The 20,502-nt window shown below is 36.8% G+C and overlaps 1 long non-coding RNA gene across 2 annotated transcripts in view; it reads left to right on the top strand.

Annotated features, from left to right (window-relative positions):
• LOC104989720 overlaps window positions 1-20,502 on the top strand; it is a 185,629-nt gene that overhangs the window by 121,428 nt on the left and 43,699 nt on the right. Inside the window, exon 6 of one of the 2 annotated variants that reach the window (XR_825408.1) lies at window positions 17,489-17,638. This is a non-coding gene — a long non-coding RNA (uncharacterized LOC104989720). Of the gene's footprint in view, window positions 1-17,488; window positions 18,986-20,502 lie in introns of those variants that run through there. The other variant, XR_825407.1, reaches the window with a different exon arrangement.

Genomic DNA, 20,502 nt, shown 5'->3' with positions numbered 1-20,502 from the left:
TTACTTTACTAGCGTGTGAGATGAGTGCAATTGTGCGGTAGTTTGAGCATTCTTTGGCATCGCCTTTCTTTGGGATTGGAATGAAAACTGACCTTTTCCAGTCTTGTGGCCACTGCTGAGTTTTCCAAATGTGCTGGCATATTGAGTGCAGCACTTTCCCAGCATCATCTTTCAGGATTTGAAATAGCTCAACTGGAATTCCATCACCTCCACTAGCTTTGTTCGTAGTGATGCTTTCTAAGGCCCACTTGACTTCACATTCCAGGATGTCTGGCTCTAGGTCAGTGATCACACCATCGTGATTATCTGGGTCATGAAGATCTTTTTTGTACAGTTCTTCTGTGTATTCTTGCCACCTCTTCTTAATATCTTCTGCTTCTGTTAGGTCCATACCATTTCTGTCCTTTATCGAGCCCATCTTTGCATGAATTGTTCCCTTGGTATCTCTCATTTTCTTCTTCTTTTTTTTTTTTTTTACTTGACATTCATTTTTAATTCTTCAGTATGACAACTGTAGTATTGATACAGCTAGAGATGTGTACAGAAAGAAAGAGACTCAAATGTATAGATTTTGTACAGCAGAGGGAACTCTACTCAATGCTCAATAATGGCCTAAATGAGAAAAGAATCTTAAAAATAGAGTTGGATATATGTATCTAAATAACTGATTCACTTTGCTGTATACCTGAAACTAACAGTACATTGTAAATCAGCTATACTCCCATAAAAAATTAACAACGAAAGACATTTGTTAGCTACACTTTCAGTACAATTGCTGAATATATCTACTATACAATACCATTTAATTTTAGAAAATATGTAAATGATATAGTTTGTAATTGTCGCTGAGCTCACTAGCTGAGCTCGGGAGGAAAATTCTTGAGGGAGGTAGATGAGAAGAAAGAGAGAGGGCAGTGTTTACAATTTGTTGCGTTGATGATGTTTGCCAATAAAATGAAAAAAATAAATTACCTAAATTCTAGTAAAGGAAAAGAAATGTGCTGATGTGAAGAATGGGAGAATTGTACAGTAAAAAAATCTCTGATAAAAATAAAGGGAAAGGAAAATTCGTTAGTCCTACTGGAGCAGGTCTTTCCAGTGTTACACTAGAGTTTACGTGTTGTTTCAGTTAAATTCCAAATTGGCTTATTTTCCTGGAACTTGGCAAAATAATTTTGATTTCATTTGTATTTTTCTATGAGAATATTCATTATGGCATTATTTAGTGTTGTATAATTACATACAACTCAAGTGCCCCAAGTAGGATTAAATAACTCAATAAATGAATTATTTTGTATGATGTATGATGGAACATTAAATAGCTATTGAAATGAGATTTAGGAAATATATTTACTGATAATAAAAACTTTTCACACACATAAACACATATTCACACCTAAAAATGTTAACAGATTTTATCTCCAGATGTCCTGACTAGAGGTGACTTTTTTCTTTGCTTATCTGGCATTTTTTGCAACAAATGTTCATAACTAGTATATTAAAATGTTATTTTCTTGAAGAGGTCTCTAGTCTTCCCTATTGTGTTGTTTTCCTCTATTTCTTTGCATTGATCGCTGAGGAAGGCTTTCTTATCTCTTCTTGACTGTGAAGAAAGCTGAGCACCGAAGAATTGATGCTTTTGAACTGTGGTGTTGGAGAAGACTCTTGAGAGTCCCTTGGACTGCAAGGAGATCCAACCAGTCCATTCTGAAGGAGATCAGCCCTGGGATTTCTTTGGAAGGAATGATGCTAAAGCTGAAACTCCAGTACTGTGGCCACCTCATGCGAAGGGTTGACTCATTGGAAGAGACTCTGATGCTGGGAGGGATTGAGGACAGGAGAAGGGGATGACAGAGGATGAGATGGCTGGATGGCATCACTGACTCGATGGATGTGAGTCTCAGTGAACTCCAGGAGTTGGTGATGGACAGGGAGGCTGGTGTGCTGCGATTCATGGGGTTGCAAAGAGTCGGACATGACTGAGTGACTGAACTGAACTGAGCTTCAAATAGAAGATATTTGAAGATACTTCAAATAGATATCTGTTTCTTTCCATGGGTTAAGGAAATTTTCATTTATTATTTCTTTGAATAAGCTTTCTGCCCCTTTTTCTCTATCTCCTCCTCCTGAGACCCCTACAGTATATATATTGGGCTGCTTGATGCTTTCCCATAATTCCCTTAATCTGTCTTTACTCTTTTCATTCCTTTTTTCTTTTTCCTCTTCTGATTGGATGGATTCCACCACCTTATCTTCAGGTTCACTGATTCTTTCTTTTGCTTGGTCAGCTTCCCTGGTGGCTCAGACGGTAAAGTGTCTGCCTGCAATGCAGGAGACCCGGGTTTGATTTCTGGGTCAGGAAGATCTCCTGGAGAAGGAAATGGCAATCCACCCCAGCAGTCTTGCCTGGAAAATCCCATGGACGAAGGAGCCTGATAGGCTATACAGCCCATGGGTTCCCAAAGAGTGGGACATGACTGAGTGACTTCACTTTCGCTTTTCAGTATACTGATGAGCTCCTCAATTTAAATTTTTCAGTTCAGTTATTGTATTCTTCATCTTTGTATGGTTTTTTTTTTTTAGTACTTTCTTATACTTTTATCTCTGCTGATATTCTTACTTTGTTGAGGTATTGTTCTTCTGCCAGTAGTGAGAATCTTTATGACCATTATTTTGAACTCTTTATCAGCTAAATTACTTACCTGTTTCATTAACATCTGTTTCTGGAGTTTTATTTTGTTCTTTAGATTGGAAAATATTCTTATGTTTCTTCATTTTGCTTGACTCTCTGTGTCCATCTGGCCTATTTACCAAACATGAGAAATGTTTTCATCAATTTCAAGTGTGATGGAATGAGATCATATGGCCAAAGAAGATGACAATGGTGCAGTCATTTATTGTACCAATATATGCTATGAGATAAGGAATACAATTTCTAGCAAGTAGGTAGGGAGATACCAAGTGACCCACTGACTTAGACACAAGCACATACCTCACCAGAACAGTGCTGCTCAAGTCAGAACCTGGTTAATTAAAGGCTATCTCTAAAAAGGTAACAATATTAATGGAAATTTGGTGTCCTGGTGCTAGTTCACTGATCTGAGAAAGATTATACATACAAATCTGTCTTAACTGGAGTAGAAATAAACAGAAAAAGCCTGAGTAGCAGAAGCATTAAAAGATAAAACATAACTTTCCCAGTCTCAGTTACCATAGCTGATAATCATGTTCTGGGGATATCACTGTGATTTTTTTTTTTATCTATAAAGCAGTGAAAATTACATTGTTGTTAATGAACAGTCATGAAAACACTGAAAAACCAAAGGACATAAGTTTTCTCAGACTCAAACCTTTGGAGTGTCCTCCTACGTCATCATTGTGGTCATCATTATTTTAGGTCATATCTTTAAAGATAGAATAGCTCTGTCCGCCATCTTTCCGTGCCGCCAGAATGGTGTGCATGAATGTCCTGGCTGATGATCTCAAAAGAGTATCAACAATGCCAAAAAGAGAGGCAAACACCAGGTCCTTATTAGGTCGTGCTCCAAAGTCATCGTCAGATTTCTAACGGTGATGATGAAGCGTGGTTACATTGGCGAATTTGAAATCATTAATGATCACAGGGCTAGGAAAATTGTTGTGAACCTCACAGGCAGGCTAAATAAGCGTGGAGTGATCAGCCCCAGATTTGATGTGCAACTCAAAGATCTAGAAAAATAGCAGAATAACCTGTTCCCATCCCATCAGTTTCATTGTACTGACAACCTCAGCTGGTATCATGTACCATGAAAAAGCAAGATGAAAACATACAGGAGGGAAAATCCTTAGATTCTTTTTCTAAGGATGTAATACATACAAATAAAATGCCTCAGAGGACTGTGATGCTTCCTTTAAAAAAATAAAGATAGAATAGCGACAATAACAAGCCCACAGAGAGTGTTAGAGCAAGGAAGTGGGAATAGGATGGTATATCAACCCTTAGCTGGCTAGTAGGGACTGGACTGGGCTTCCCCAGTGGCTCAGTGGTAGAGAATCCACATGCAATGCAAGATTTGCAGGAGATGGAGGTTCAGTCCCTGGGCCAAGAAGATCCCCTAGGGGAGGTCGTGGCAACCCACTACAGTATTCTTGCCTGGAGAATCCCATGAACAGAGGAGCCTGGTGGGCTACAGTGTTGTGAAGAGTCAGATATGACTTAAGTGACTTAGCATGCATGCATGCAGGGACTGGACAAGAAGTTTTGAAATCTTATTGCTTGACTGTAGACATGAAGAAGAGATTCAGGTCTACCTTCAGTTTTAGCTTTAACATGTAAAGAGCATGGAAGTCACCACTTCCCTTTTCAGGACAAGAAAAAAACTCAAGTAAACTGATTCATTGACTTTCATTAGACTCATCAGAGAAAGAACATCAGAGGACAAACTGCCACTCTGAAATCTGGAGAGACAGGTGAATATAAAGAATCCCAAATACCAATTCACTAGGAACAGAAACTGCTGAAGCTGTGTACTCTTGGAAGATTAAATTTTTAATTTTAATGAATTGATAGAGGCTACGTGTGGACCAATTTGAGAGCTGGAAAATCTTGGTAGTCCAGTCTTAGTGGCTGCCCTCACAGTTTCCTGAGGTTTTACTCTAGGATCCCTGCCCCCAGGTTCATATGATGAAGATTGTATAAGCAGAAAAATTATATAATTGTATGAATAAAAAAAAGCACTTGACAAAATCAAGATTGAATAATTTTTATTCAATATTTTAAAAATATTTTTAAAAATAATCAGCAAACTAGTAATAGACAGGAATTTTCTCAACTTGGTAATGAGTATCTACCAAAAAACCTAAAACTAACATATTTAATGGTGAGAAGTTAGATGCTTTGCCAGGAAGTCAGGAACAAGGTAAAAATATCCTTTCTTACCACCTATATTCGTTATTATACTAGAAGTCCTAGATGGTTCAATAAGACAAAGAAATTAAAAGTATACATATTAAGAAGGAAGAAATGAAATAATCTTTTGTTCACAGGTGACATGATCTTCTCTATAGAAAAATTTTCAAAAGTTCTGAAACTATAGCTGATTAGAGCAAGTTTGCAAGATGCTAGTTAGTTTGCCAGAGTCAGTTGTTTTCTTCTATGCCAGCAATGAACAATTGGATATCGAAATTGAAAACACAATACAGTTAATGATAGCACCCCCAAAATAAAACTTAAAGCTAAGAACATTTGTATAGGATCTCTATGTGGAAAAGTATAAAATTCTAATGAAAGAAATCAAAGAAGATCTTAATAAGTATAAAGATAGTCATGGATTGGAAGACTCAATATTGTTGATCCATTGATTTTTCTCAACTCAATCTATGTATTTGTTGTAACATATCAAAATTCCATCACCCTATTTTGTGGATATCAATGAAACCATTCTAAAGTCTATGTGGATAAGCAAAAGATTGAGAATAGCTAACACAATACAAAAGAACAAAGTCAGAGGACTGACACTACCCAACTTCAAGACTTTTTACAAAGCTTAAATAGTTAAGTCAGATGAAAGAACAGATACATAAATTAGACCCACACAGAGGCAGTCAACTGATCTTTGGTAAAAGAGTAAAGACAATTCAATGGAGAAAGGATAATCTTTTCAAGAAAATATGCTGAAACAATTCCACATCCATAAGCAAAAATAAATAAATCTAGACACAAACCTTACTAAATACTAAAAATGTATTTAGATCTAAATATAAATCACAATATTATAGAACTTTTAGAAGAAAACATAGAGGGAAATCTCAGAGTTTGGGCTTGATGATGAGTTTTTAGAAACAATATAAAAACCACAATATGAAATAAAATGTTGTCTTTATTGAAATTTAAAACTTGTGCTTTGTGAAAGACACTTTTAAGAGAATCAAAAGACAAACCACAGAAAAGGAGAAAATATTTGTAAAACACATATCTGATAAAGACTTGTTTCCAAAATATACAAAGAACTCTTAAAACTCAACAATAAGAACACAAACAACCCACTTAAGAAATGGGCAAAGGATCTGAAAAAACAACACACCAAAGAAGACATACAAATGGCAAGTATTTATAAAAAGATATTCAACATCATGTTTGATTAGGGAACTTCAAATTAAAATGACAATGAAATACCACTACATACATATTAGAAGTTAAAATTTAAACAGATAATACCAAATACTGACAATGTTGGTTAGAGTGCAGAGCAAAAGGAACTCTCATCTCTTCCTGTTGGGAATGGAAAATGCTACAGTTGCTTTGAAATACAATTTGGCAGTTTCATGCAATGCTATAAGTAGTCTCATAATCCAGTTCAGCAGTCACACTCCTAGGTATTTACCTAGGTTACACCCAGTTGAGTTGAAAACTTACAAACCTGCACACTTATGTTAATTAGCAGCCTATTCATAATCACCAAAAACTGGAAGAAATCCCTCAATAGGTGAATGGCTAAACTGGAGTACATTTGTACAATGGAATATTATTCAGCAATAAAACAAAATGAGCTACCAAGTAGCAAAAATACAGAGTGTATAATCCAATTATATAACATTCTATAAAAGACAAAACTGTAGAGGAAATAAAAGAGCAGTAGTTGTCAAGGGTTCTAAGATAAGATCAGGCACAAGGGATTTTTAGGCAGCAAAACTTTTCTGTATGTAATCGTGACACATGAACATGCACTTGTCAAAATCTGTGGAACTTTATAGCACGAGTGAACATCAATGTATACAATATTTAAAACAATCATTTAGGAGGTTTGGGGATACCAGGAAAGAATTTAGACTATGATAAGAACATCTAAAATAACATAAAACAACCTCTCTGCAGGGGTTGAGGGGAAAGGGGCTGATCTAAGTAACTATGGTAATAAGTGGAGACTGTAAGAGTAAAGGCAAAAGGAGCCCCACATTAAGAACTGTATTCTAGTTGATGGTAAAGAACCCACCTGCCAGTGAAGGAGATTTAAGAGACATGGGTTCAATCCCTGGGTCAGGAAGATCCCCTGAAGGAGGACATGGCAACCCACTCCAGTACTCTTGCCTGAAGAATCCCATGGACAGCAGAGCTTGGCAGTCTACAGTCCACAGGGTTGCATAGGGTCAGACTGGACTAAAGTGACTTAGCACAGCACGGTACTAGTTGATAAAGCTGTTACCTACTGGTTTATAAGTCAGTAATTCTGCTGCTATACAAGTATACTGAAACTGAACAATTGAGTAAATGGATAGCAGACTGTTGGGATACAGCTTTGGTCTACAGAGACAAAAATTGTACTTCGTTTTACTATAATCCCTTTAAAAAATCAGTGTATATATAAATTTAGTAATATGATATCCATTATCTGTAAATATTGTTCTATATAGTTCTGATGAAGTGAAATTACTCCATCTTTTTTTCAGCATTAACATCCTCCAAAAGATATTTAACTTCAAAATGCTTCACTTGGGGGTGTTTATGTGTGTGTATGTGCACACACACCTGTGTATGTATGTGCACGTGTGTGGTTTAATTTATAATTCTTTCATTCTGGATATATTAGGTAATAAAAATATTAGAAATATGGATAATAGAAGATGAGGTGTCCTATTTTGAAAGGCTGAGAAAGTATCTTCAGTTCAGTTCATTCACAGTCGTGTCCAACTCTTTGCAACCCCATGGACTGTGGCACACCAGGCTTCCCTGTCCATCACCAACTCCTGGAGCTTGCTCAAACTCTTCCCCATTGAGTCAGTGATGCCATCCAACCATCTTATCCTCTGTCATCCCCTTCTGTTCCTGCCTTCAGTCTTTCCCAGCATCAGGGTCTTTTCCAATGAGTCAGTTCTTTGCACCAGGTGGCCAAAGTATTGGAGCTTCAGCTTCAGCATCGGTCTTCCAATGAATAATCAGGACCAATTTCGTTTAGGAATTGACTGATTGGATCTCCTTGCAGTCCAAGGGACTTTCAAGAGTCTTCTCCAAAACCAGAGTTCAAAAGCATCAATTCTTCGTCACTCAGCTTTCTTTATGGTCCAACTCTCACATTCATGCATGACCACTGAAAAAAACATAGCTTTGACTAGATGGACCTTTGTTGGCAAAGTAATGTCTCTACTTTTTAATATGCAGTCTAGGTTGGTCATAGCTTAAGAAAGTATCTTAAGATTCATTTTGAGACCATTAGAATTATTTTAAATCTAATGATAGATTTTAAATTGTTAAATTCAAGTGTGAAATGAGTATTTCTCAAAAGAAACCATTGGAATATGCACATCTGTAGGAGTAAAATACCCATAAGTTAAAATATTTTTTCCTTAACTTTGCTCAGATTTTTTTAATGAAAAAAATAATGCCTTTATTCATAAAAAAATGTGTCATGCTTTCTACAGTTCTATAATAAGTATATTTTACTGTAAATTCTGAGTACATTCTATTCTTTAACCAATTTTTAATAAGACTATTTATCACAACTATCCACATTAACTCAATTTACAATGAGTTCAAATGTTTTCTAATGTTTTCCAAAATGTTTATTCCAGTTATAGACTCCTTGCAGTATTGAGGTTTTCTGCATTCAAATAGATCATTAAACACCAACAATAGGATGGTAATTTAAAAAATCTCAGCATTGAGGGTCATTACATTACATTACATTTTGTTTGCTTTTACGTTATATTTTTAATACTATCATTTTCAGTAGTCTCAGACTGTGTGCAAAATCAAAACTTAACACTGCATCTATATGATTACCAAATGTGTTATGACTAATGAAATTCTTTCACAAGGGTCAATACCAACCAAGGTCTAACTTGCCACATGAAAAACATGTTTTGTTTATTTTTTTTACACCAGAATTAAACATTATTAGTTTGTTAATATTAACTGTTGGCATTTAATATTGAAGAATGTGTTATGATTTAGTAATGAAAAATACTTCATACCCCCTTTAGTCCTCTTCTTGTATTGTCAGGGCTGGAAGGCCTAGGAGGAAGCTTACTATACTTCCTTCCTAGATGCTCTTGCCTAGGTTTTGAATTTGTTCAGTGTTCTACCAATGACATATAGTCTTACAAGGCAGCAGAAACAAAAGACATATTCTTTCTCCTATTACAGTAGGTGGGAGTGTAGACTTCCTAGATATGAGTTTTTGCAGATTCTGCTTTCTAATGCTATCCACCTTTCTGGATGCTAGGAAGGAGTTCTGAAAGCGTCAGCAAATTTCTGCAGATTGCTGACTCTGGATGTCTGCAACTATGTCTCTCGGTAGTGCTAAATCTAAAATTAGGGACTTTTGCTACTTCAGGCTTGCAAAAGTTTTGTAAGCACCTGATTCTGACCAGGGATAGTTTTTTTCTTATTAAACTCTAGCATAAATGAAAAAGTACTAAGTATTGAGTAACTCATTTAGCATCAGAGAAGTAGACCATCTAGAATGGCATATTGAGCTAAAGTAGAGAGAAGTTAGCAGAAAGGTAGAGTTTAAAGTTGAGAAAGCTCAGCAAAAGTTAGGATAATGAGCAAGGTCAGTCAACACTGGTCTTTGTAGAGGTGGTTAGTTCTCCATCCATTTTATATTCCTTGCAGTATGTGAGTAGCTCTTGACTATAGAAAATAAATGCCAACTTTATTCCATGAATGAAAAAAATGCTTAATTATCCTCCTACTTCCATTAGTTCCCAGTGTATTTCCACTCAATAGGCCAATCACACCCCTCCTTCCATCTAGTTAACATTTGTCACTTAGTAGACAAGTCACTTAACCTGAAAATAATTCCCACTCTCCAACCAAGGAGTTGTGGTTATTAAGTGATTTCTAATATATAAAAGTATCCAGCAGAAAACAGAAGCAAGGATATTTTCTCAGGAAAGCTAAGCAAATAAGCTACTTTAGTTAGCCGGAGTAATGAATGCTGGCTTCTGATGAGTATTCTATTGGTGTATGGAACTAGGTAATCCATATCTGGCTCTTGTCACCAGTTACCATGCAGGAGGCAAACATTTGACTAGTTTTAGCACCCAGTACTAAAATATCAACTTTTACTTGCAACTAAATTTGACATGCAATCTTGTTGACTTTATTCGTTATTCTTGCTTTTATGCTGTCATGTTATTCATTTGTTTTAAAAATATTGGACTAAGGCAAAATCAATATGTTTCAACCTATCACTCTAGCTGAATGGACCCATAAAACCTTTACATAATGCCTGGAGCAGCTATTTGAAGATTCTGAAAGTATAAAACAGCAGACAGATTGAAGAAGACCATCATTTGAAATACTACAGATCCAGTAACGGGTTTAACATTTTTTGACTCCAGGATCCTCCAGCCTGGACTCAAGCCAGCCTGAAACCCAGAAGTGGATATTGACACTTCAGTATCAATATTGAATTGATATTGACTTCTGTCAAAGAGAGAGCTACTGGAGAAGTCCTCTAGTTCTGACCTGACATGAGAAAGGGATCTCTGAGTTTTTAGAGAGAGTGGAGAAAATCTCTTACTTTTTTCTTTCTTTTTGTCTTATTTTTTGGTTTTCTTTCATCCCAGCTCCATGGCTGTGGCTATAGGACAGCAGCACCAAAGGCATGCAGGTGACTTAAATTCTGCAGGATGGGACTATTTCTCTCCCATCAGAGGACCTGTAATTTCAAAAGAGTGGAGTGAACTCTGGTTGCTCTTTTATTCCCTGTTCTCCTTCCTCTTAGTTGAAACATAGATATAGCTGTGGACTGTGTGCAGCAGAATAGGGTAGATAAAACACGGGATTTCTGTCCAGAGGACTGAAAGGAGAGCCATAGGGACCAAAAAGTAACAGATAAGGAAGAAGGAAGCACTCGGTTAAGTGACTTATGTAAATCTGCTTGTGAGCTCCTGGGCTCACTCCCAAGTTGCGCATACATGGGTCTCATCTTAAATAACAGTGAACAGTTGTTCAGTTAAGAACTAAATGAAGAGAGAGACCACTGCCCAGGTCCCAGACTGGCCACTGGGTGGCATACATTCTGGACAGATCTAAATGGCTTTACAAAGGCTTTAAAAATGGAACTGACATCAAAATCACCATCCACAGAAATCTACTTGGACCTTGCAACATGAATCCAATTGATCAAATGCCTAGTAAAATAAAATATTAACATTCTCCATAGAACTTAATTAAGACTCAGAGTTTTATGATATAATTTTCAAAATGTTCAGGATACACTCCAAAATTATTCAGCATATGAAGAAACAAGAAAATCTCAACTCAAATGGGAAAACAATAAATGCCAGTGCTGGGATGACACAGATATTAGAACTAACTGACAGACACTTTAAGGCAGATATAATTTTTTTTTAATGCTCCAGAAAGTAAGAACAAATTAGAATTAATGAACAAGTTGGAGTGAATGGGAAGATAGAAACTCTCAGAAAATAAGTAGAAGATATAAAAGAAAACCAAAGGGAAATTTTAGAATTAAAAGTATAATAATTAAAATTCACTGGGTGAACTCAGTCAAGTGGAGATGACAGAGGATCAAGACAATGAGCTTGAAGGTAGAAAAACTGGAATTATCCAGGTTGAACAAGGAGAAAAAATTGAAAAGAAAAAACTGGCAGACCTTCAAAAGCATGAGTGACAATAGAGAATAGTCTAACATTTATGTCACTGAAGAACCAGAAGGAGGAGAGAAAAATGCAGTACAAAGGAAAAGTTTCTGAAGAAAATGTATTTGAGGAAAACTTTGCATATTCAGTGAAAGACATAAATGTACAAATTCAAAAAGCTAAGCAAATTACAAACAGGATAAACCCCAAAATCATAATCAACATAATCAAATTTATAAAAATTAAAGACCAAAAAAAATCTTTAAAATAGCCAGAGACAAATGGTTTGTCATAAAAAAAGAAACAACAATTTTAATAACTATATTTCTCATCAGAACCACAAAGAAAATGGCACAACAAATTTCAAGTACTGAAAGGAAAAAAAAAAAAACACCTCAAATCCAGAATTCTATATGCAACAAAAATATCTTTCAGAAACAGACATGAAGTAAAACATCTCTGCTGAGAGAAAACTAAGAAAATTTCTTCCCAGCAGACCTACACTAAAAAAAATTACTAAATATAGCTCTTAAGAAAGAAGGAAAATAATACTACAAGGAAACTTGAAAGTTCGGGAATGAGCAACAGAAATGGTAAATATCTAGATGCTTCTGATAGGCAATTTCCCTCCCTCTGAATTTATTAATGTATGGTTGAGAACAAAAATTATAACATTGTCTGATGGAGCTTTCAATGTATGTGGACGTAATACATAAGACAGCTACAACATAAAGGGAGGAGGGAGAAGACTACAATACTGTTTCTATTTTCCACTTGATGTGGTAAAATACTGATTTAAGTAGATTGTAGAAAATTAAGCATGTGTACTATAATTCCTAGATTAGCCTATAAAAAGTTCTATGTAGAGATATAGTAGAAAACACAAGTAAAATTTAATATCAAAAGAATATTCACATAATCCAAAAGAAAGTAAACAGGAAACAATAATTTGAGGAAAAAGAGGTAACAAACAAATAATAAAATGACAGGTCTAAATCCAAAAACACCATCATTATATTAAATGTAAATGGTCTGAACACACAAAAGAGACTGTCAAAGTGGATAAAAATATATGACTCAACAATACACTGTCTATAAGAAACTCAATTCAAATATAATTATATAGATAAGTTAAAGTAAAAATATGGAAATTATATAACATGCAAACAACCCTATCCTTAATGAGAAAATACTGTATCTAATAAACAATATTCTTCTAAATGCCTAGGGATAAGAAGATGGAAATGGCAGGAACTCTAGATGTTAAATGGTTGGTGAGGGCAACACTGGAAGCTGGGATCCCATAAAATTATGAATCATCCCCTTTTACTCCCAATATATGGTCATATGAGGCTGGAAGCTGACTGATATAGATGGTTTAGCCATGGTCTCCCAAAAGGGTAAACCAATATGGACTTTTTCCCACCACCTATTTTCAAAAAACATCATCCTTGAAAATTAAACATCCCTTTTTTCAAAATTTAAAAACTAGTACCTATATCCACGGAAAAAAATGCTGCTACACCCAGATCACTTTATCCTAGCCAGCCGAGAGTCAGTTTGCTTGCCAAAAGCATTTCATTTTAATACAGTCTGCCTCTGCAGAGGGGACCTCTTTCCTGAAGTTTGTTGTTGCTGTGCTTTGACTTCATTCCCTTTAGTATTTTTTTACCCTCATATTTACACCTCTATCTTCCAAGGAGAAAGGCAACTTTCACTTAATGAGAGAGGATGGTATCCTCTTCTATCCTTTTCCTTTTCCTCCTCAAAAGGTCTTAATGCGATTCTTACCTGGTTCAAGTATTAGGAATGATAAACTGTTTTGCCAAAAGTTTTACTTTCATCTTAGGTTCAAAGGGTTTGTTAAGAAAAGAAACCACTTGTCACACACAAATAACAATTTCAATATTTAATAGAGGATTAATTGACTTAATTTCATTAAGTCATTAAAAGAAAATATACAGTCATTAAAAGAAAAGAAATAAAAACAAAAGAAAAAAGTAACAGTACACCTACATCACCAAATTGAGCTGACCAACATCCAGACTAAACAGTGCTGAGAAGTCCCTCCTTAACAGCAATCTGGAGACCCTATTGGGGTGAGACCTCAAATTGCAGTTTTGGGGGCTCCCACCTATAATCCCAGGCGACAAACTGATATCATCATCAGTTTGTGTACAAAAATGTACCTATGTTTTGTTTTTTAAATTTTATAATGCTGTTTGTTTCACCTTGTGAGTCATAGGATTTCTTTAGACCCCTGAGGCTTGGTCTCTCAGGGCCTTAGAATTCTAAGACCCACTCCCTTTCTTATCTGAAGTGCCTACTGTGACTTGCTGTGCTTACAGGAAGGTCAGAGGCCTACTCTCCTGCTTCTGAAACCTGAACAAACTTCCTCCATTTTAATTTCCTAACAGTCAGCCTCGGAATTGTTTAGGCTGAAGAGCACAGGAATAAGGCAAAATTACATAAGCAGCTTTCATTATTCTATATAAGAATTCCAAATAATCAAAAGAAACAGAATAATCAAAGAGACAAAGGATTAAACAAAGCAGAAAACAATTTTTGAGCAGTAGGGGATTTAGTAAAGAAAAAGCCCCACCATGAATGAGAAGTATGTTTTTATACATCAACTCCTGCAATAGTAGTAACAACAGAATGTTCTATCAAGGTAGCATTGCATTTATGTATGAAATTTTGTAAATCTTTGGTTCCTTGCAAAACCTTACATAAGGGTTCTAAGGGGAAGCTAATATGGGATCAGAAAGAGTAAGGAGTAACATTTGTGTCCACAATACCTGAGTTCTCCTGGGGGGGGGAAGTAATAGGTGGTCCCCTTCCAATATAAGATCAACATGTGTTAGGCATCGGAAAAAAAGGGGTTCCATACATAGAAATAGTTTCTACATAATTGGTTACAATACATACAAATTGAGGGGGGTTATTTTAAAAAAACATAGGATTTAAGAGAGATAGTCCTTTCACAATAGTTAATGGAGTTCTCCAATAAGTAGGATTCCCAAATGCAAGAAGTTGGTCCACATAGCAGTCCCTTGGTAGCCTTAACTCAATCTATCAGTTAGTGGGTGTGGTTATCAAAGTCCAAATAATTACCGATGAAATGAGGGAACAATATTCTTCTCTAAATACAATAGGTAACACATGAAATTGGCACATGATACTTGTGTTAACTACACTATAGTGATAACGTTCCTCGGCACAAGGTGTCAGGGCACTTTGTAAGCCATTAGGGATGACTGTTAGGAATCTATTCTCTAAATAATTTTTTCCATGTGTACACATTCAGTTCAGTTCAGTTGCTCAGTCGTGTCCGACTCTTTGCGACCCCATAAATCGCAACACACCAGGCCTCCCTGTCTATCACCAACTCCCGTAGTTCACTCAGACTCACGTCCATCGAGTCAGTGATGCCATCCAGCCATCTCATTCTCTGTCATCCCCTTCTCCTCCTGCCTCCAATCCCTCCCAGAATCAGAATCTTTTCCAACGAGTCAACTCTTCGCATGAGGTGGCCAAAGTACTGGAGTTTCAGCTTCAGCATCATTCCTTCCAAAGAAATCCCGGGGCTGATCTCCTTCAGAATGGACTGGTTGGATCTCCTTGCAGTCCAAGGGACTCTCAAGAGTCTTCTCCAACACCACAGTTCAAAAGCATCAATTCTTTGGCGCTCAGCTTTCTTCACAGTCCAACTCTCACATCCAAACATGACCATTGGAAAAACCATAGCCTTGACTAGACGGACCTTTGTTGGCAAAGTAATGTCTCTGCTTTTCAATATGCTATCTAGGTTGGTCATAACTTTCCTTCCAAGGAGTAAGCGTCTTTTAATTTCATGGCTGCAGTCACCATCTGCAGTGATTTTGGAGCCCAAAAAAGTAAAGTCTGACACTTGTTTCCACTGTTTCCCCATCTATTTCCCATGAAGTGATGGGACCAGATGCCATGATCTGCGTCTTCTGAATGTTGAGCTTTAAGCCAACTTTTTCTCTCTCCTCTTTCACTTTCATCAAGAGGCTTTTTAGTTCCTCTTCACTTTCTGCCATAAGGGTGGTGTCATCTGCATATCTGAGGTTATTGATATTTCTCCCAGCAATCTTGATTCCAGCTTGTGCTTCTTCCAGCCCAGCGTTTCTCATGATGTACTCTGCATAGAAATTAAATAAGCAGGGTGACAATATACAGCCTTGACGTACTGCTTTTCCTATTTGGAACCAGTCTGTTGTTCCATGTCCAGTTCTAACTGTTGCTTCCTGACCTGCATATAGGTTTCTCAAGAAGCAGGTCAAGTGGTCTAGTATTCCCATCTCTTTAAGAATTTTCCACAGTTTATTGTGATGCACACAGTCAAAGGCTTTGGCATAGTCAATAGAGCAGAAATAGATGTTTTTCTGGAACTCTCTTGCTTTTCTGATGATCCAGCAGATGTTGGCAATTTGATTTCTACTTCCTCTACTTTTTCTAAAACCAGCTTAAACATCTGGAAGTTCACAGTTCACGTATTGCTGAAGCCTGGCTTGGAGAATTTTGAGCATTACTTTACTATCATGTGAGATGAGTGCAATTGTGCGGTAGTTTGAGCATTCTTTGGCATCGCCTTTCTTTGGGATTGGAATGAAAACTGACCTTTTCCAGTCCTGTGGCCACTGCTGAGTTTTCTAAATGTGCTGGCATATTGAGTGCAGCACTTTTCCAGCATCATCTTTCAGGATTTGAAATAGCTCAACTGGAACTTCATCACCTCCACTAGCTTTGTTTGTAGTGATGCTTTCTAAGGCCCACTTGACTTCTCATTAGTAGACATTAAAAATGCCTGGGCCTTATCCTTTTGAGCAAGATAATATAATACCTGCATAGAGTAAACAGTCCAATCAAATATGTCAGTTAAGGATTTAGTTTGGTGTAGATGAAATATTACTGAGGCATTAAACAATTGCAGAAAGTTTTTGTCATACGTTAAGCTAAGTTCATGTGGTTTAAGTGTTGTAGGCATCCACTTGCATTAATGGTCAAGGCTTGAACTATAGCTCTACTAGTACTGTGTAATCTATCAAACAGATAAATTCTGTCCAAACAATGTCAAAGTTAAGAAAGAACAGGGCTTGTTTGCTGGACAGGTGAAGTTATCCTGAGTTCAGGTCTGACTCATATTTCTCCAGCTGAAGATTACCCAGTAGCTTTCTTCATATTTTCCTTTTACTATAACATATCCTTGAAGGTTGAGGTATGAATGACAATCCACATTACAGTCAGTCTTCCAAGAATAGTCTATTTATGAGAATGTTGTTGTTCAGTCACTAAGTCATGTCCAACTCTTTGTGACCCCAAGGACTGCCACACACCAGGCTTCCCTGTCCTTCATTATCTCCTGGAGCATGCTCAAACTCCTGTCCATTGAGTCAGTAATACCATCCAACCACCTCATCCTCTGACACCCTCTTCTCCTCCTGCCCTCAATCTTTCCCAGCATCAGGGTCTTTTCCAGTGAGTCAGTCCTTCACATCAGGTGGCCTAACTATTGGAGCTTCAGCTTCAGCATCAGTCCTTCCAATGGTTATTCAGGGTTTATTTCCTTTAAGATTGACTGGTTTTATCTCCTTGCTGTCCAAGGGACTCTCAAGAGTCTTCTCCAGCACTGCAATTCAAAAGCATCAGTTCTTCAGCACTCAGCCTTCTTTATGGCCAAACTCTCACATCCATACATGACTACTGGAAAAACCGTAGCTTTGACTATGTGGACCTTTGTTGACAAAGTGATGTCTCTGCTTTTTAGTATATTGTCTAGGTTTGTCATAGCTTTCCTTCCAAGGAACAAGCATCTTTTAATTTAATTTACGATAAAAACAATATGTTAATGGCACATATTTCCATCTTTCCTGTCCAGGAATCATCACTAATATGGTATTATCCTTCCCATGTGCAATCACATGAGCAAGTATAGGAGGACCATGAGGCTGCTTCATTCACCCAGACTCCAATTGCATGTATTTCATTTGTGTATACAAATCTTCCATCACCTCTAACTGTTAATAAGGTAAGAGGTTCTCTTTTTGTACTTTGCCAATTACACATGGAACAATCAGCCATTGGGTGATTTGATCATGTTTATTATAAACAGATCACCCTTTCCCTCATTTTGTAATATTACTTGGATTTCTCCTTGGTAGTTTGGATCTATAACTCTCCTACAGACACAAATTAAAGTGGAGGAAGTCTTGTTCAGGCTTCAGACGCAGGAGAGCAGGCTTCTAACCTGCTTCTGACCTGCCTGGAGACCGCTTGGATTCCATGTCTGCCTGCAAGCACAGCAAGTCAGGTGGCACTTTAGATAAGAAAGAGAGTGTGTCTTGGAATTCTTGAGCCCCTGAGGGTCTGGCCAAGCCCCTGGAGTCTAAAGAAATCCTATGACTTACCAAATGAAACAATCAGCATTGTAATAGTTAAAATAAAAACAAAACAGAGCTGCATTTTTGCATGCAAAAGTGATGATATCAGCTTGTGGCCTGAGATTATAAGTGGGTGCTCCCAAAACTACAGTTTGTAGTGTCAACCATGAGGTGGATGCACTGCTGGGGACCTTTTCCTAATTGGGACTCCAGATTGCTGTTAACAAGGGACTTCTCAGCACTGTTTAAGTCTGGATGTTGGTCAGCCCAATTTGGTGATGTATATATATGCTGTTACTTTTCTCTATTATTTCTTTCTTTTCTTTTAATGACTGTATACTGAAATTAAGTCAATTAATCCTCTGTTAAATATTGAAATTGTTTATTGTTCATGACAAGTGGTTTCTTTTGTTAGCCTTTCAAACCTAAAACAAAAATTAAACTTTCAGCAAAACATAGGCATTTTAGGTAGTTTAGGATAGATGATGTAGGTAAGCAGCTATGTTTACCTTCTCCTACTCTTACAGGACAACCATCCCTGAAAGCATTAGAAATAAAACACAAAACAAGCTTCCTGAGGAAGAGAGATACTTCAGCAAGAATATTTTAGTTCTGACACTCTTCATAAGATCCAGAAGCCTAGAGACACAAAGTTTAGGTTTGATGAGTATAAAAGAATGGGCAACTACTAAGAAACTATGGTACTTAAAAAATGATTTTGCTAGATTTTTGGTCACCTGTTAGGAATTCTTAAGAGTTGAGCTTGAATGAAATTTTGTCAGAGATACTGGTAGAAATTATAGTGATGAAAAACTAACATCAAAACTAACAACAGCAACAAAAAAAAGCATTAGTATGGGCCATTCAACAATAGTTTTTCTAAAAGTGTTGGCATTTAGATGTGGAAAGTTAACTACCTGCCACGTATAGCTACTTATACCAGAACTACCCCGATTAGGGGCTTCCCTGGTGGCTTAGATGGTAACAAATCTGCCTGCAATGCAGGAGAACTGAGTTTTATGCCCAGGTCGGGAAGATCTCCTGGAGAAGGGTATGGCCACCCATTCCAATCAGTATTCTTGCCTGGAGAATCACATGGACAAAGAAATCTGGTGGGCTACCGTCCATGGAGTTGTAAAGAGTTGGACATGACTGAGCAACTAACACTTTCACTTTTTACTTTCACCCTCCAGGCTCTGTCATGTATTAAGATCCTGGTTTGAATTTTTGCAATTGTAGGGCTGCATATTTGGAAGGGAGTGAGGAAGAAAATCATGAGCTGTACACATGGTCTAAAAGTTAGATTTCTTAAGAATCATTAATTCCTTGCTCAATCTCCTACTTAGACTTCCCATTGAACTCAAGAGAAAGCCTATATACTTTAAACTGGATTTCTCCCAAAGGAAACTGGTTTCACAGTCTTTTGAGGAGGTCCTTCTCATTTGGAACCTTGTTCTTTGTTTCTCCTGCTGTTCCCCTCAGCTAAAAGAATCTGATTTTCTTTTGCCACTCTCCAAATCTTATCCATTCTTCTTCTTTGAACAGTTGTTCTCTTCAACACTGGGTTACAATAATTTTTCTCTCATTTTTTAAAGCACTGATGTATACCTGCCAAAATAAGAGGCACAGACAGTTCAAAGCTTATTACCTATTGTCTGTGTATATCTTGGGTCTACAAGTGGATTTAAATCCTTAGAAGCCATGGATTATTAGAACTCTGGCTTACATTTGTTTTCCTATTACTAAAGCAAAACAGTTGAAATTTATCTTGACAAAGTTCAAAAGTAAATTTCATCTTACTTGTGAATATTTCCCAGATCCATTAATCAGAGTTTTTTTTTGGTTTTTTTTTTTGCATATGTACATTTATGCCACTGGCATTCTTATACTTTGATCAAAACATATGTTCCATGTACAGAGTAAAAGCAATGATTTTCTTGTTATACCATGGAAAGTTGAAATATGGCAGTACCATGGCTAATATTTGTTTTAAACGGAAATTACAAGTATAGATAAAGAGTCTTGATGAATAGGTTTTTTATTATTAACAGATATTAATCCTCTCTTGGATTGGTAATAAAATTTTCTGTATTCTTATAGGCATTTTAGTGGTGGTGGTTTAGTCACTAAGTCATGTCCAACTCTTGCGACCCCATAGACAACAGTCAGGCTCCTCTGTCCACGGGATTCTCCAGGTAAGAATACTGGAGTGGGTTCTTGCCTGGAGAATCCTGTAGGTGTGGCATTTTAGGTGACAGTTAAAAAGCAGCATACTCATGCCCGACTTGCATCAGATTTCTGTTGTTACTTTGAAGTGTCCATTGATTGCACTCAGATCCAGTTTTTTGTTTCAGGTGAACATTTGATTTTTTAATAAAAGTAGATGCTTTAAATAAAATGCTAATTGTAAAATATTAGACATTATAGACATCTTACATTTACATGTAAAGAGTAAAAATCCTCTTTCCCCTGAATGCTATCCTCAGGGGTAACTACTATGAACAGTTTTTAG

Source organism: Bison bison, unplaced genomic scaffold (assembly GCF_000754665.1).
Source record: "Bison bison bison isolate TAMUID 2011002044 unplaced genomic scaffold, Bison_UMD1.0 scf7180017864162, whole genome shotgun sequence".
Taxonomy (NCBI): domain Eukaryota; kingdom Metazoa; phylum Chordata; class Mammalia; order Artiodactyla; family Bovidae; genus Bison; species Bison bison.
The sequence above is the reverse complement of the archived record's forward strand: the minus strand, read 5'-3'. Positions and strand labels throughout refer to the sequence as shown.